At 38.8% G+C, this 19150-nt stretch overlaps 1 protein-coding gene across 3 annotated transcripts in view; it reads right to left on the bottom strand.

The window, feature by feature from the left end:
* The window catches only part of adamtsl3 (ADAMTS-like 3), a 155580-nt gene that overhangs the window by 71978 nt on the left and 64452 nt on the right, over nucleotides 1-19150 (bottom strand). The gene's annotated exons all lie outside the window — the stretch shown is intronic.

The following is a 19150-nucleotide window of genomic DNA, read 5'->3' as shown; positions in this document are numbered from 1 at the left end:
GACTATATGCTGTTAATAAAAAGTAAAGATCCAGAAAATAAACTGCACCATAAGCTTTTATATACTGAAATAATTAACTAAAGTTTTCTATTGTTTAAGCCAATTTGAATTTTGGTTAATTTGTGCAAAGAAAATTAATAAATCTTAGAATGTTGCTTTATTAGTGTCTGAAAGAGTCAATTTCCATTGTATTTATTTTCAACTCTAACAATAAACTAACAATTAAACAACAAAACAAAAAAATCCAGTGCACTAAGGGATATCCAAACCCTTCAGATACAGCTTCCGGTCCGTCTTTATGATGTTGTCCGATCACCACATGGCTGCTATAATCAGAGTCATTATTAATTAGAACATCCAAAGCAAAATGCCTAGTTTCTGACACAGAATAACAACTTTTCTTAGTTTTCCACAGATGATTAACTCGAAATGCAAAAAAAAAAAAAAAACATGTTACTGAATTACTGAGTCATATCCGAATAGAGAAGAAGCAATGCATTGTTTTCTTTCTTTCCTTTTTACCAATCTTGGGCAGATTGAGACCATCAAATCACTCAGTGTTGTGCACAAACGTGTTCATGAGTGGGGCTCACATTTTTGAGATATTTGCAAGTGTGGAAAGTCAAAGGAACACAGCTAATTTTGAAATCTTTTAAGGGTAGTCTCTGTTTTGGGGAAGAACAAAAGATTTACTCTGTGGTTTTATGGAGCAAACCTTGGAAAGGTCACTGAGCAACAGCTGCAGTACTTCCTCCTAATGCGTACGCTCATTGTCTTCTGAGTATTTGTGAGCCCACGTGCTCACACATACCTCACAAATAGTATTGTGAGGTCCTCTTTTAGTAATGTAGGCCCTTGCCTCTCCTCCTTGTTTTAAACTTGACTCTGCTGCCACAGGCTTTTCATTAAGAATATTAACTGAAGGCTCAAGCTCCAACCATCAACGCTATGGGGTTACACTGAGGGGATTTTTTGCTGCCCAATATTTCTTTATTTGTTGTTTATGGACAGGAGATGGAGCAAAGACACTGCAGGTTCAAACTCCATCCTGCGGGTAAGTAACTGAAAGAACAATAAACGTATTTAATTTACACAATTGAAGGTTTTGTCAACTGAAGTACTGAAAAGGAATCAAGACTTTATTAAAAGAGGAACATTGTGGTGGGTTTAAAGTGACCACAGTTGCAAACGCGGTTAAACGGACGTTGTCAGTCAAAGTTTTCTTTTCTGTTGATGAAACTATAAAAAATGTGAGTGAGAACAGCTGTTCTGGAAATTTAGCCTTTATAAAACACAGTTTACATGAGCAAAGACGATATTTTTTTAAACTTATATTAGATTAAGTACGATAAATGAACGAGAACTAGTAAAAGTCGAAGCTGTGAACTTAGATCAAAAGATCTAGATAATGAACTATGATCATGAATGACCTCATTTTAATGTGGCTTAAATGAGTTCAGAACTTGTTCTTGTTAAGGCTCAACAGGGACAACACTATGACTCTGTGACAAAAAAAAGGTGTATATTTCTAGCTCAGAGATTTTATATTGAAAAAGTATAGCATTCACACGTGTGGCACCAAGCTTAAGAGCCTGCGATCCATATACAGAGGCCTTGACAAACCCGTCCTGACCCCAGAGACCTATGCAACATGTCTGCCCCCTCTTCCACCTCACTTTCTGTCTGCTTACTTTGTAAAAATAACTAAATGCAATAATATTGCATTCAGTAATCTTAATTTGCAAAAATAAATTTTAATTCTTTAAAATAAAAGCTTTCAGTTTGTTAGATCAAGACAGAAGAAATGACATCGTTAGGATATCCAACAGCTTAGAAAATACTGGTCGGTAATGATTTGCGAGGAGGCAGAGTGTGAAAATAACTACATTAAAACTGGGAAATCTAGGCGGATAATTTCAATTAAATTAAAACTCTGATCTAAGTTGAAATAACAGCACACTAACAGACATGTTATTAAGATTAATTAGTTGACTCTGGCTGCAAAAAAGTGACGCTCAAAGCTAAAAATTAAGACTTGATGATTTGCAGACATGAAACCGGCTCTCTTGTTAACTTCTTCTGTGACTCCAAACGAGACAATGATTCAACCACAGACACAGAAACGCAACTCCACATAAAAAAGGCCACTGGTTAGTCTCAGAAGCCTACTGCTCATATTGTCTGAGCGGGGGTGTTTTTACACACAAAGGTTTTTTGTAGCAGCAAAAAGACGTGTCTGATCCCCATACAGGCTTCACGCAGCTAAGGTTTCAGTTTTTAACCCTAAAAATAAAGTCACACCAATAACATGTGTTTCCCATTTTAGAAATCTGCATTGTGTGTTGTCTTTGGCTCTGAGATGATCACAGAAAGTGAGAGCAATATGATAGAAGGTAGACAGAGGAGGCTTTAACTTATACAGCGTCCTCTGAAATCTGACATTTGGCACTGCTAAAAAATGATGATGCAATTACATGGAGTCTGAAAGGAGCATGTGTTCATTGGTTCCTTATTATGACCTGCATCTGACCGACAGAAATGGAAACAATTAAAGAAGAAATAGATTGTCCTCAGCTGCAATGTTTCAGTTCCCTATGTGAACTGTTGACATACAAATATTTTAAATGCACATTTCAGTTTTGCATTTCTGACTAAAACGAGTTTGCTTTTCTTGATGGTCATTCACTTGTTAAGTGAAGATAACTTAGAGTTAATTTGCATGTACAGGTCCTTCTCAAAAAATTAGCATATTGTGATAAAGTTCATTATTTTCCATAATGTCATGATGAAAATTTAACATTCATATATTTTAGATTCATTGCACACTAACTGAAATATTTCAGGTCTTTTATTGTCTTAATACGGATGATTTTGGCATACAGCTCATGAAAACCCAAAATTCCTATCTCACAAAATTAGCATATCATTAAAAGGGTCTCTAAACAAGCTATGAACCTAATCATCTGAATCAACGAGTTAACTCTAAACACCTGCAAAAGGTTCCTGGGGCCTTTAAAACTCCCAGCCTGGTTCATCACTCAAAACCCCAATCATGGGTAAGACTGTCGACCTGACTGCTGTCCAGAAGGCCACTATTGACACCCTCAAGCAAGAGGGTAAGACACAGAAAGAAATTTCTGAACCAATAGGCTGTTCCCAGAGTGCTGTATCAAGGCACCTCAGTGGGAAGTCTGTGGGAAGGAAAAAGTGTGGCAGAAAACACTGCACAACAAGAAGAGGTGACCGGACCCTGAGGAAGATTGTGGAGAAGGGCCGATTCCAGACCTTGGGGGACCTGCGGAAGCAATGGACTGAGTCTGGAGTAGAAACATCCAGAGCCACCGTGCACAGGCGTGTGCAGGAAATGGGCTACAGGTGCCGCATTCCCCAGGTCAAGCCACTTTTGAACCAGAAACAGCGGCAGAAGCGCCTGACCTGGGCTAAAGAGAAGCAGCACTGGACTGTTGCTCAGTGGTCCAAAGTACTTTTTTCGGATGAAAGCAAATTCTGCATGTCATTCGGAAATCAAGGTGCCAGAGTCTGGAGGAAGACTGGGGAGAAGGAAATGCCAAAATGCCAGAAGTCCAGTGTCAAGTACCCACAGTCAGTGATGGTCTGGGGTGCCGTGTCAGCTGCTGGTGTTGGTCCACTGTGTTTTATCAAGGGCAGGGTCAATGCAGCTAGCTATCAGGAGATTTTGGAGCACTTCATGCTTCCATCTGCTGAAAAGCTTTATGGAGATGAAGATTTCATTTTTCAGCACGACCTGGCACCTGCTCACAGTGTCAAAACCACTGGTAAATGGTTTACTGACCATGGTATCACTGTGCTCAATTGGCCTGCCAACTCTCCTGACCTGAACCCCATAGAGAATCTGTGGGATATTGTGAAGAGAACGTTGAGAGACTCAAGACCCAACACTCTGGATGAGCTAAAGGCCGCTATCGAAGCATCCTGGGCCTCCATAAGTCCTCAGCAGTGCCACAGGCTGATTGCCTCCATGCCACGCCGCATTGAAGCAGTCATTTCTGCCAAAGGATTCCCGACCAAGTATTGAGTGCATAACTGTACATGATTATTTGAAGGTTGACGTTTTTTGTATTAAAAACACTTTTCTTTTATTGGTCGGATGAAATATGCTAATTTTGTGAGATAGGAATTTTGGGTTTTCATGAGCTGTATGCCAAAATCATCCGTATTAAGACAATAAAAGACCTGAAATATTTCAGTTAGTGTGCAATGAATCTAAAATATATGAATGTTAAATTTTCATCATGACATTATGGAAAATAATGAACTTTATCACAATATGCTAATTATTTGAGAAGGACCTGTATCTTTGGTCCCTGCCTAAGGCAAAGATCTTCCATAGTTTAGGTAATTTATTTAAACTTAAAAATGATTAAAGAAGTAGATGTTTAGGTCAAAAGAAACAAATGTGCATAAAATAATAATAATAACTAGCAATGACCAGTTCTTTTAAAAAGTGAAGAGACAATAAAACTGCTTGGTCTATAGAGATGTTTGGTGTAGGAGAGAGGAATCCGTCAGAACAGGTTCTGAATTTCATGATCTGAGGTTACTTTGCTTCATTAAAGACAAGAAAGTCTGGAAAAAAAGGTTAAGTCAGGGGATCTTATAACATCCTGTAGCATCTCTTTAGATTATTAACCATCTATAAACTGGCGGCAGTTATTGCCTAACTGTAAAAAGGTCAAGGGTTCAAATCCTGGCTGATGCCTTTCTGTGTAATGTTTCCTCTAGATTTTTCAGACTACTTTTGTTTCCAAAAACATGCATTTTTTGTTCTTCGGACACTCAAAAGTAGTTTTGCACGGCACAAATATGACGTTTAGTAAAGTGAGTCAGGAAAAAAAGCTATTGTTAAAAGAAAGCAATTTGCAGTTTCTGAAAAGGAGTCTGGAGAAAACGTGGAAGAAGGGGATTTGGTCAGATGAGTCCAAAATAAACCTTTTGGCCTACATGAAAAATGCTATGTGGTGGAGGCAGCATCATAGTTTGGCATGCTTTTCTTCAGCAGAAATTCATGTAATAGGAAGACAGATGGTGGTAAATGCAGAGTAATTCTGGAAGAAAATCTGATAGTTGCTGCAAAAAAAAAAAAAAAGACTGGGGTGGACCTTCACCTACCAGCAGGACAAGAACTCTAAAAATACAACCAGAGCCATAATGGAATGGTTAAGATTAAAGCACGACTCAGAGGGGGCTGAATCAAATGCATGCCACACTTTTCAGATTTTTTAGGTGTAAAAAAAAAAAAATCTAAGCCATGCATTGTTTTCTTTCCACTTAATAACTATGCACTACTTGTGTTGGCCTTTAACATTAAATCCCAATAAAGAAAATCTCTGACGTTTGTAGTAGTAGTAACGTAGCAAAGTTCAGGGATAATAGAAAAAGTATACTATTATTTAATTATATTTAGATTTCTTGTTCTGGTATATAAATGTATATTTTGATGTGTACAACATTTGCCCTAATTTATTTCCATTAAATGTCTTACACAAATACTTATATTCACTGGTTATGACCATGAAGCCTGCATTTTATGAAGGAGTCTTTTCCAAAGTGAAATTTTTCTTCATATGATTCTTAGCACACAACTCCAGCAAATCCATTGAGGAATGCCTCAGAAATGGAAAAACAAGACCATAACCATATCCAACGTATGATTGGGGATTAGTCAAAGCCCACATTTAAATCCCATCTAAATGTTTTTTCAGAAATTTTGAAACAGGCTGTATGCAAGAAAACCCTCAATCATCTTGGAGCTAATGGAGCTTGCATGGAAAATGGAAAGTACACCTTCAGTATGTTCATGATGTTCAAAACTCATCTATGTATTTAGGCAAAATCCAAAAGAAACGTTTTTGTTTTTGCAGAAAAAGGTGCAACACGGAGAGTTATTATTACTTTTAACTTTCATTTGCATCAGTGCATCTCACAATTCAAACAACTTTAAAAAAAACCATAGAAGTGTAAAGAGTTAGGGCTGTTTAATATGCTTAAAAACCTCATTGCCCTTTATTTAGGCTTTGTACAGTTTGAATAAAATAAGCCCTTCAACCATAAACCTCTTTGTTCATACTATGCTATGGTACACAAAGTGCAGAGATCTTTCTCAAGCACCAACAATTCTGCACACCAACTAGGTTTTATCTATCAGCCTGACACGCTCTTCAAAACATGCTCTCCAGAACCCGTTTTAACAAACTCGCTGGCATATAAAATAGAGTACATAGAGAAAATGGGGCCAATAGGGCGCATCTAGCTTTTATTCAAAGCCTCATGGTAAACATGACTAAACAAAATGTGATCATCTTTTCCTCTACAGCTTTCAATCAGAGTCCTGCCCAACACTGAGCCCACTGGTGAAAGAAAACAGCTGATGTTGCTGCTTTAGATCATGTAATCATGGGTTAAACTGTTGTTGATGGAGTTATAAGGAGGGAGTGGGACATCTATTCATTTTTAATCAATTTACTTTTTGACTTAAACACTAAATGTTGTCCTAAGATGATGTCACAGTTTCTATCGTTGCCATGTATGTTCCGGTATCTAAAAATGGATTTTAAGTGGGGCTAAATGGGTTTTTTGGTATAACATCAAGGGCTGTCAGGTAAATATGGATTATCTGCACCATATATAATGTGGTCCCATTACATATGCTGCAAGTGTATTAGGATGAATGTACTGTAGCTTATTGAAAAATATGCTTTTTGTACTGATGTCACATTCTCATTTTTATTCCCATACTTAGTCTTAAAGTTCCAAGCTATACACAGGCTATGCACGCCTTCAAGAAGTCAAATAATAATTAGCTGAAATAATCAGAACATTAGGCCTACCCCCCCACAATCTCAGCCACTCAGGCAAAGGTCATGCCGAGGTCAGTGAATATTCTCTATTTCTGGTTCATTGATGCAAGATTAGAATATGTTGATAAAAAATAGCTTAAGACAAATTCACCATCATGTTTTTTTTTTTTATTTGTTTGATGGAAATAAAACTCCTACTTTGTTATTTCTCTCAATCTCTCATGTACATATGTAATTTATAGAAATATATAAATACAGTGCCTTGCGAAAGTATTCAGCTCCCTTGAACTATTCAACCTCTTGCCACATTTCAGGCTTCAAACATAAAGATATGAAATTAAAATTTTTTGTGAAAAATCAACAACAAGTGGGACAAATCGTAAAGTGGAATGAAATTTATTGGATGTGTCAAACTTGATTAACAAATAAAAAACTGAAAAGTGGGCCGTGCAATATTATTCGGCCCCTTTACTTTCAGTGCAGCAAACTCACTCCAGAAGTTCAGTGAGGATCTCTGAATGATCCAATGTTGTCCCAAATGACTGATGATGATAAATAGAATCCACCTGTGTGTAATCAAGTCTCCGTATAAATGCACCTGCTCTGTGATAGTCTCAGGGTTCTGTTCAGAGCACAGAGAGCATCATGAAGACCAAGGAACACACCAGGCAGGTCCGAGATACTGTTGTGGAGAAGTTTAAAGCCAGATTTGGATACAAAAAGATTTCCCAAGCTTTAAACATCCCAAGGAGCACAGTGCAAGCAATCATATTGAAATGGAAGGAGTATCAGACCACTGCAAATCTACCAAGACCTCTAAACTTTCATCTCGAACAAGGAGAAGACTGATCAGAGATGCAGCCAAGAGGCCCATGATAACTCTGGATGAACTGCAGAGATCTACAGCTGAGGTGGGAGAGTCTGTCCATAGGACAACAATCAGTCATACACTGCACAAATCTAGCCTTTATGGAAGAGTGGCAAGAAGAAAGCCATTTCTCAAAGATATCCATAAAAAGTCTTGTTTAAAGTTTGCCACAAGCCACCTGGGAGACACACCAAACATGTGGAAGAAGATGCTCTGGTCAGATATTTTTTATTTGTTAAAGTTTGACACATCCAATAAATTTCATTCCACTTCACGATTGTGTCCCACATGTCGTTGATTCCTCACAAAAAATTAGAATTTTATATCTTTATGTTTGAAGCCTGAAATGTGGCAAAAGGTTGAAAAGCTCAAGGGGGCCAAATACTTTCGCAAGGCACTTTACTACTGTTACAGTTAGCAATAACTGTGCAAATGGCACTAAAGTGCTAAAATTTGTTTAAGAAATCTTCTAAAATGTCACCATCAATGTTGTCTTGCTAAGGTTCAGCTAACAATAAACTCCTAATCTAAAAAGCTGTTTGGTTTGACCCTCCCCTGGACACATAACTTCCAGGAAACACAAAGAGAAACTCACTGCCTAAAAGCTGTGATATAAACAGTTTCAAAATTTAACAAAAATAGTAAACTCCAACTTTATTGAGCTGCTTGGGGTAACATCCACAAAATCCCCACAAAGAAAGCTGTTACAGATATGCTAACCACACTAATGGTGCTACAGTTTGAACAATTTTGCAATATGTTCTTGACATTGTTCTACTAAAATATTCCTATCTTTATTAAGCTGTTTGGTTTGACTTAGTCCCTCACAAACGCACGGTGTAACGTCGCCTCATGAATAATTAAGGCTCGTAAAAGCTTCATTTATATAACAATAGTCGTAAGATTTATCCTTGAGCTTCAGTTCTGTTTTTTTGATAAATAGACATGAATGTGTGAATTTTCATCTGTGCTTTGCTCTTTTGCCTGCCAAGAAATATGTAGAAATTCGTATCACAAAACACAAAACCCTTGGCTCACTGTTCTTTATATTAAACTGTGAAAGGTAAATTAAGGTTCCCTTGTTACACAGTTTACTCAGCAAAATAACCAATCGCACGCTCATGAACAACAAAACCTCATGTGTCCTCCTTTAGTCCGATGTTGAGTAAAAGTTTGTCCAGGTGAGGAAGGAGAGGGGGAAAGGGAAGATTTGAAGCATGAGGAACCGCAAAGGAAAAGAGCTGCAGTGAATCAGCTAAATCCCCATTTTATCATCCTCCCACATAAAAAAAATCCTTTACAATGTGTTCCCCAAGAGCTTTTGGGCTTACAGCTGTCTAAATATGCTACTGTAGTGAACTACCAACCAGGGAAGTAATTGCAGCGTTGCGTAGGAAGCAGCCCGTGGCAGTAAAACCGACACCACAGGAAACCGGGAGGATGACCACAAAAGGCAGAGGATGTTACATTTTATTCTATCTTTGAGGTTTTGTTAAGGGCTAATTTTGTCTATGTTCTCATACAGCAGCAGTGGGTCATGTTTTTTCTTAGATGTCCACCAGACCTTACTGGTTACCTTCATAATGCAGAAATAGTAAGAAACGCAAATATAATCCAACAGGCTTTTGCAATTTTGCAACGTATCCTAGGACAATTGCTACACAAAAAAACTACTTGTTCAAATGATGAAAAAAATCTGTGGAAAAGGGCTACTTGATTTACAAAGCTTCAATATCAGCATCAGAGCCGACACTAATGCCTTTTATTGGTTGGATCTTGAACTGAAGCCACATGCTTGATGTGTTGCTGCAGGTCATATCATTGCCAGTATTATTAAGGAAGTTTAAGATTACAACAAAAAACTATTGCACACTTAAATAATAAATTATACTTGGCCATTATTTCCAGTTGTAAACATTTGTGTATGTAACATGCATGAGATTTCAAAGGATTTCTGTAAGACCAGGGCTAAGCTGCGATGACTAGACAACCGGTGCACAGTACCTCAAAGACTGCAGCTCTTGTGGGGTGTCTGCATCTATCAAAAGTAGTCAAAAGAAGGGTCAGTGGTGAATTGGCAACAGGGTCATGGCTGGCACTTATGAGTTGATCTAACAGACAACTTGTAGCTCAAATTGATCAATTAGTTCATGTTGATTCTAATTGAAAGTTATCAGAATACACAGTTTGCCAGTTATAGGGCTGCACATCCGCAGACTAGTCTTGGGGCCAATGCTGACCACTGCCCAAGGCCAAAGGCTGCAATCATGTGAGCATCAAAGCTGGACTGTGGAGTAATAAAATAAAGTTCATTACCTGGATCACCTGTGCATCACTTACCTGGGGAGCATGTGGCACCAGGATGCACTACAGACAGATGCCATTAATTGCCATGAACCCTGACACAAAGCAGAACTTGTTCAGGAATGCGTTTAGGAGCACTTAAGGTTTCAGGTGTTGATTTGTCTTCCAAATTCCTTAAATCTCAACCCAATCATCTGTGGGATGTGCTGGACAAACAAGGCTTCGCCCTGGAGGCTTCACTTTGAAACTTACAGGTCTCGAAGGATCTGCTGCAAACATCTTGGTGCCAGACACGTACACACATTCAGGGGTCTGCTGGAGTTGATGCCTTGACAAGTCAAGGCTGTTTTGGCAGTAAAAGGATGACAAACACGCAATTAGGCACGTGGACATAATGCCTGATCAGAATATAAAATCCATAAAATGTGCAACAGCTTTTCTGCAGTGGAAGGGAGCCTCTAAAAGCTCTAAATTACTTTGTGCTCCAATTAATTAAACAGTGATATGTATTTATTTTTTCAACAGATTAGTGGAGCAGTAACTGGAATCTAGAAATCTTGATCACATGTTAATTTTGATCCTGGAGACCCGCCTAAAACATGTCAAGCTAAATAGCAGCATCTTGTGTCCAAGCGACAAAACTACAAGTCTTTATGGGGCCTGGCACTTCGAAACTGAAAAAGCAAGGAGTCTACACTCATATATGGTTCAAAGTGTGTGGTAAATGAAATGATTTGTGTCTATATTTTACCTGCAGTGGGTGTTTTGATCTGTCCTGCCTCCCACTTTAGCCTTGGACATGAACATGGACCTAAAAGGAGTCCAATAGATGATGCATGGCATGCGCTGACAGGATATGTCTGCATGTTTGGGGTGGTCTAAGCCCTCTAAACTCTGGCATAGGTTTACATAAACCCATAGCTCCGAGCATCAGACACAAAATGAAAGGGTGGTAAAACAGATCATTAGCTCTTGGCATAGACAGAGCAAACATCAGACACACATGGATCCGCTGCAGATTTTAAATCATTAGCAGCGACTCTAAACACAAACACTTCTCTCTTACCATGCTCACGTCACTGAATTCTTGCAGACATAATCGGAGACAAAAAGCAGCCAGAGGGGCCCCTGTTTCAGGGCTGTACTAAGCGTCTGTGTGGGCTAGACAGGAACCGCAGGCCGAGGTCTTCATGTACGGCTTCATTCTGCGCCTCCGTTTAATTGCTGTCTTTTGTTGCATGCCAGTGAGGCCGAAAACAGCGCCAGGTCTTGCATCCCCATTACTAACCGCTTCCTATCACTCGATCATCTGTGGCATCCTGGTGAAGGATGCATTAGAAGAGGAGCTCATTGACTGCACTTCAACCCCTATCATTAACTCAGTGAGATCATTCAGAAAAGCTGATTTTGAAAAACATAGCTTATTTGCTTGTGGTTGAACCTGCACAACTAAAGGTGCCACAAACCATAAACTAAGCGCAGATTCCTAACATTGAGCAAACAGAACATTGCTCTGTTTTTCAGGGGTGAGAAGAAATAAGCAGAAGAGCACAGTTCTCTTCCTGACCTTTGTGCAGTCTTAATGATTTCTTCAGAAACTAAATGATTGATGGCTTTACATTGGCTGCGCAGCAATGTGGAGATTACCATCATCAATCAGACAAGCTGTATAACAAGACATGCAGATGTTTTCATCAAGGGACACTGTTATGCCACACCAAAAAGTTGTTTTAAGTCAACTAACACCCTGGCTTCCAGCCCGCCACCTCCGGACAATGTTTTCACTACGAGACCTTCATCGTTCAGTGCCGGCCTCATAAATCTGGAAGCTTCAGTAGTCCACTGGGTTGCTTTTTACTGTGATTTCGTTCAGAAATAAAAGGCAAAAGGGGAAAATTAATCCAGGACGCCTGCATCTGTGCTCTGGGAGGATGTGCTTTCCCAGATGCACCTGGGCTCCTTAATGCAAAACAGGGTTTGTGGTTTGATGAAACCACTTCTGGTTTAACTTTAGCTGTTTAATTGTTACAGTCTGATGCAAAATTAAGAACACTTACTTGAATTGCTATTTAACTAAAGATTCAAACTGTTTCAAATGACAAATCATTTTTGCTCATTTGGTTGCACACTCAATTATTGAGGTTGTATATTGTGAAATAACAATGGTTATTTCAATATCCTGTCCTGTCTGCTTAGGCACACAGTATGGTGGGACTAGTTGCACTGCATTCTCAGTGGTAGATTTGTTCTACAAAAGGGGGAACATAGCATAATTGTTGTGGATAGTCCACAAAAATTATGAAGCAACAAAGATGAGAAGGACAGAGAGCTAAAACCAAAAGGGATGATGATGCTAAGAGGCGAAATCCAACAGCCTGGGCACAGCCACCGAAGGTTGCAGTCATGGAAAAAATCTGCAACTTGAGACACAGCGTGGATAAAAGGCCAGACCATCGCCCAGACTGAGCAGGCCTCCGTGGGCCAGTCCTACGTCAACTACCCTTTGCCTAAACACCCCACCCATCCCCCGCCGTCACCGTCCAGCAGCAAACAGATTACTCAACATCCCAAAAGTCCTGCATAGCAAGTTGAGCAAATCCGCTCTTAGAGACCATAACCATTGACTGCCTGTGCAGGTCAAACGGCACCAAGTGAATCAGCAGGCCCTCTGCACTCTACAGCAGCCCACACGCTTATGCAACAATCAGCTGACTGGCTTTTAAGCTAGAACGATTCCAACTCTCCCCCAACCACAAACCTCCCACGCCCCTCCACCCTGGTACCACACTTTGCTTACACTGAGAATGTATACCAAAGAGCCTTGGTAAAACAAAATAAGGATGTGACGTCATGATTTATGGCTATAAATGTAATGTGAAAACCTTTAAATCCTTGCAGGGCGTCTGCCTAACTGAAGCTGCATGTCATACTCCACCTCTTTATACTGTCTTTTTTTGCTACACCTCCATTTGTCTCCTGTTAGTAGAGCAGCAGGGTGGATAGGTCGCTGCATTTCCTGTTGGTCATACTGGGCAGCTTCTTGTGTTAGCATCCCAAGTGATTAGTTGTTAGAAGTGCATGGCGTTGTCCAGGCAGCTATTGTTCGGTTTCAATGGTGCACTCTGAAAGTAGTCCAAACCAAATGAAAGTGTCAAATTGTTTGGCAATTTCTGCCTAATCAGACAAAATCCTTCAAGCCATCCAGGTGTAAAAGTGCCCTTTTACATCACAGTAGTCATTTAGTAACACAACTACATTTTATCTATCAACCTGCACTACGTTCATTAACTGTAAATCATGAACCCTGAGAAGCTGCTATCTTTGTGTTGACTTATTTCCTTCCATAAACATCTTGCGACTCTAGCTGGCACAAAACCAAAGATCATTAACTGAAAGCAGCCGACGTTATCACTTCAATTTATACGTAAGCTTAATAAATAGCAGGTTTTATTTGCCCAGCCGTAATAAGTTATGTTTATCTTGAGTTAAACATATTTCATCATTAGTTCATGTTTGTAGTTAAGCAGCAGCTCCTTCAACAGTTACGAGAAAATCATGCACAACACAGTTACTTAATTAATGCAATCTTAACAACTGATCAGAGATCACATTAACCCAACTCTACCGGATCTGTTAGCATGACTGCATCAGTTTGGACCAGTGCTATGTTTAAAGTAGTAGTAGTTGAAAGTGTTTTGTGGCCTGCAGCAAATTCAAGTGTAAGTAAGGGAGTGTTTACAGGAGAGAGGTTTAGCTGAACATGACCTCAAGAGATCCTTAAATTATGCTTATTTCAGTTCAATGGCTTACCTCTGTGCTGTATAAAGATTTGGTCTAAGTATACCATCTTCTGTTGCAAGCATTGTTCACTTTTCAGTTTGGAAGAGTGTCAGAGGGTCATTTTTCAATTTTGTGGTTTGTGAACAGATTACATTCTCTCCCAGGGCTCCATGTGAGCCGAAAATGCTTGTGAGTAAGAGCTGAGCTGGGGGGTGAAAGCTTGTGAAGGCATTTGATATGAAGTCTGCACAAATTCGTGTTCCTGGTTTTATTTTTTTCATGTTTAGGAGTACATAAACAGATTAGCAGTGGTTGGTACTGACCATGCACCAACGGGAGACCACATGTTCAGACAAAAGTCTTTTAATGCGCTCTAGGTTCTGAAAAATCAAAGCTGATGAGGTGAAAGCCTTATAATTTCCCAAGAAAATGCAGCTTAGAGAAAGACTTACTGCAGATTCATTCTGCATACATAAATAAATAAATAAATATAATATTTCATTTGGTATGCACCATACACTTGAGAGAAAGGACAAATCAGTGCCCCTAATTTACTCACACGGGAATCTCTTAACTCCCTACTAAATTTATTTCCAGTTATATAAAAAATAAACAATTTGTATTTTTGCTGTCAAACAGTTTCTAAATTAAGTAGCAATTGTGCATTTCAGTACAGCAGACACAAAACCTATATATTTGGGCATTTAGTATGCAAATTTGGGAAATCAGGCATAACTTGGCAGATGGTGGCAAAGTGCTTCCAATACAATGTTTGGTATGTGTAGAATTAGCATCAACAAACATTAGTGGTACACATACAACTCTTTGGCAGTGTGGTGACCTTGTAGATTGGATGAGAGCATGTATATATTCTGAGCGAAAGAACATGCTGTGGTTATATATATGTGGTGAGAGAATTTGTAACACCTCCCTGTAATATGTACATTTGTACATTTGATTCAGGGACTTCAAGAAAAATTCAAAAAGTTTAAGCGACTTCTGTGTAATACAAAAAGAAGCCAAAAACACTGAAACCCAACAGAACAAGAGATCTATAGCTATTGTTAGAGAGACTAAAACAGTATTATGTTATCAATCAAAACATTAGAGCAGAAAATAAATTAAAGGCCTTTCAAAAATACCCTAAATTACACAGCTTATTACGCCTTTCTGACTAAACAATAATACCTTATATCAAAATGTTTTGTAAGAAAACATCACTGTATAAAAAAATGGATACTGCCCAACACTTGCACTGGTTACAACTGTTCAGTCTTGATGAGGCAAGCGAAACACTTGTTCTCCAACAGCGCTGTATATGTCCAAAAGGTAGAATGATCTAAGCCCACATTGAACAAAAAATACTTGTTTTATTGAAACTTGTCCAATGCTTAGCCTCAATTCTTCTCTGTATGGGTGGCACAGATCTGTCAGCAGCTGATAATTAATGCAGTAACATAGATTAACACTTGCAGATTGACTATATGCTCCTGGCTGTCTGAGCAGAATGTACTCTGTGGATTTACACAAAAGCTTACATTCGAGTACTACATCAGTTATTAATGTGAGTAACCACCTCCTTGTAGATTTTATTTGGCCCCACGCTATGGAAAACAACTTTTCCATGGCACCTGTTTGAAAGTTAATGGAATATTTTTTATGCTGTAAAAGACAAAAAGTACTAGTATGTTTCATATCCAAAATAATAACTTGTCACATTGAAATATTATCAATTCGCTGCAATATCTTTGTTTTGAAAACTGCGGTGAAATTTAATTTTGCTTATAAAGCTCTAATTCAGCCAGATTGAAACCACACTCATAACAAGTGCCTTGAATGATTTCCATGACATGCCCAACCGCATGTACTGAGCCAGAAAAAATGCCTGACAGTAACAATCACCTCCACTAAGAACCAATTAGTTGATGCTCTGCCAAAACACAAAGCAAAGGCTTTCTGGGACTAGCCCAACTCTATCTGTTTGTGCTTGTGAGTGAGCGCAAGCCAGACATGAAGAAGAACTTCTGCAATGAGGAACCAGAAATGTAAGCAATCAGAAATCAATCATTCGCCCTAGAAATTGTTTGCATGCCTTCACATGCCAATTAGGAGCAGATATTGCAGAAGACGAGGAGAGAAGGGATGAAGGCTGAAAATTTCCCCTTTAATCAAAGACATGGATTTGGTGGCATGTGGGACTGTTGAAGGCTAAGGGCCCTGAAATCACTAACACATGGACTTCTGAATAACATAGAGCAATATGTGCAGATGTCAGCATGCAAACAGAAACAACTTTGGGATTACATGAGGAGCAAGTCTCCTGCAAATGTGCACAAACCAGTAGCCAGTTACAGACACACCCCAGCTGAATGGTCTGCGCACACTCATGTTTGTAATGTGGGTGTTGTGGTGAGGTCTCGTCCCCGTCTGCTTTACCTCAGCAGCACCGCTCCAGTACCCACAGTGCACTGCTGTGAAACCACATCAAGCAGAGAGATATTCACAGTGCCACAGTATGGGCCAAAGATTTACTGAACACATATGCTGTTGGAACAAACACAGGGGTGAGAGAATGATCCCCCAATCCAAAGCCACATGGCTTTACACCACATTCGCCAGCGCTCAGCACTTTTTCAAAACCAGACCCTCCATGCTGGGCTCATATGCATCAAACACGAGTCTGAGAACCAAAGTAAACAAGCCTAGAAGGCAAATTCTCCTAATTCAATGAATTTCTTTTTCCAGTTCTTTCAGAAAGTGAAGGCGTCATCACTAGAATAAAGGAAGCAATGTCCTGGCCTCTCAACAAAATAGTTTTACCAGTTTAATTCAAACCACAATACAAAAACGTGGATTTACAATAAAGCAAAAAACACCGTCAGAAGTTAAAAAGATACCACTTGTGGTCCCATTTCACCTCTTACCACTTACCAACAACCTCACTTATCCTAATAAGCATGGACTGGTTACCACTAACAAGGTGTTTCAAGGATTTATGTAGGGCCCGGGCATCAGATGTTTTCCCTTGCGTTTTCTTTTCTGTTTTGACTACTATTGTAGAGTGATTTTTCTAAGTTTTTCACAAGGCTGGGATATTAATAATAAAGTAATACTGAAGCAAGGGGTTACCAGGGCAGTATCCCAGGGTGTCAAGGTTTCCAGGGCCCTATAATAGCTTTTTCTTTTAAATAAACTGATGTTAAGCAAACACAGTATTTCCTAAGTCCCATTTAAGTTCCATAGAAATCCAAAAGGCCATATCACAGGGAGGTGTTTTAACATGTTACATTTTTCTGTAGATAAACAATACACAACTCTTAAAAAATTATGATGCCACAAAACTAATTCTTGACCTCAAGCATGTCACATGTAGAGCCAGCTTTAGGTCCGGCTCCATGCCTTATTCTTTGTTTTTGCTCTTTTGCAGAGACTGTCTCATGTCGCACCACACAGGCCTGGAATAGCTACCGTAACATTTTGGTTAATTTATTTAATGTAAATTAAGACTTTTCAAAAATGGTGGTTGTGTTTATAAAGATGTTTTTAGAATAGACACATACAAAATTAATTTCAAGTCTTCAGCCTTTAAGTTAGGGTAAAGACCTACAATCATCAAAAGTTATCAGCTGAGGTGATTTGGGAGGCACCCAAGAACTTTTCCATCGCTTGCAAGAATAACATACTTTAGTTATCTAACCTCAAGTGGACAAAACCAAACACATAGATTCCACCATACCTTTAGCTTAGAGATTGTCAGAACAGCAAAAACTAAATTCTATATTTTGATGAAACCAAAAAAGAACAATTTAACCTGAACTCTAAGTGTCAAGTCTAGACAAAAACAGGCGCTGCCCATCACCTGGATAACACTATTAATATTGCTAAGCATGGTGTTGGCAGCATCATGCTGTGGGGGTTGTTTTTCTAATAACTTGGTAACTAGTTTGCATAAAGGTGGAGATTACAGCAGACAGAATCTTTCAGAAAACGTGTTCCAACATAAAGTAGAAAACATAAAAAGCTCTGAGAACTTTCTGATGTACTATATATATTTGAGCCTGTATGTATCATTTTGACTTTATGCTACTGTGCTGATCTTGTTCATTCAAAATACTGGAACTACTTTGTGTCATCTGGTAATTATAAATTAGAATAACCTAACATGTGGAGTACTTCAAGGCTCTGCTTTAGGGCTGCTTTTTTTCAGCAGCTATAACCTTACCTCAGATTATTATTTGCTTAAATTATGATGCTTCTTGTTTTTGATGTTTTAGGTTTTTTTTTTTTTTTTTAGCTCTGTTCCCATGTTTTCCTATAAAGCACTTTGAATGTCCCTGTATATGAATGGTGCTTGGCTTGCCTATCCTTATTGTGTATTAGAAACAACTTACAATAAATTCAAACTTGGGCATCCAATTCTTTTTTTCTAATTCACTAGAGGTATTTGCTGTCTTATCATCCCACTGCACAAAAATAAAAGCCCATAAGAACTTCATGTCTCAGTATCAGTAAGTATTTCAGCAGCACTGTAGAAAAAAACCCATAAATCACACGGAGTGAACTTTCTTTTTAATATGAGTGCATGTATACACCTGAACTTCACCATATTCATCTAACACAATTCACACAGAATGTTCCTATTTCACAATTGTGTTCCTTCTTTTTAATGATGCAGCGGGTTATTTAAGGGTTTTTCCCACCAACCTAATAAAAACGTATAGAAGTGTGCTTTAAACACTTAAATATTCATATGCACATGTACACATGTATATAAACTTTTGCATAGTTTTGTTTTTGGGAAGAAATCTGCAACATCATGTCTCATATGCCAGACATACTGTAGATCTGTTAATGCTGCAATAGTAGTATGCACTTGTTCAATGTTCTGAAATAAAATGTCCAGAAATTACTTCAGATAATAACAAGATGGGGTGAAAAAAAAACACTGTAGCCTAAATGATCTCAGTTTATCAACAGCTAGACTACACAGCATTTTAAAGATAATCAATTATGTATTTAACTGTGTGAAGTTGATGCTCTTTTCACCTGTTTTAAAACGCAGCTGCCAAGTCAGTTTGTAGCTGAAGCACTTGCCCCTTTCTGCTGCTGCCATGGCCACTAAGTGCTCCCTATTCTCAACACCCCAACATCAATTAATCCAAACCCTGACACCCTTGCTACAGCAGAAACGCCTCAGTTCTTGTACATCCTGAAGCTTAACAAGAAAAAAGCAGAAGGAAAAAAACCACCCTGACAGTTACTGCCTGATGTGCAATTAGGCATGTAAAGACAGTGAAACTGGGTTTCTTGGCTTACAATCCGGTGGTGGCTGAAAAGAAAAGATGATGAACAAATCAAT

This window comes from Girardinichthys multiradiatus, chromosome 14, assembly GCF_021462225.1.
Source record: "Girardinichthys multiradiatus isolate DD_20200921_A chromosome 14, DD_fGirMul_XY1, whole genome shotgun sequence".
NCBI lineage: Eukaryota > Metazoa > Chordata > Actinopteri > Cyprinodontiformes > Goodeidae > Girardinichthys > Girardinichthys multiradiatus.
The sequence above is the reverse complement of the archived record's forward strand: the minus strand, read 5'-3'. Positions and strand labels throughout refer to the sequence as shown.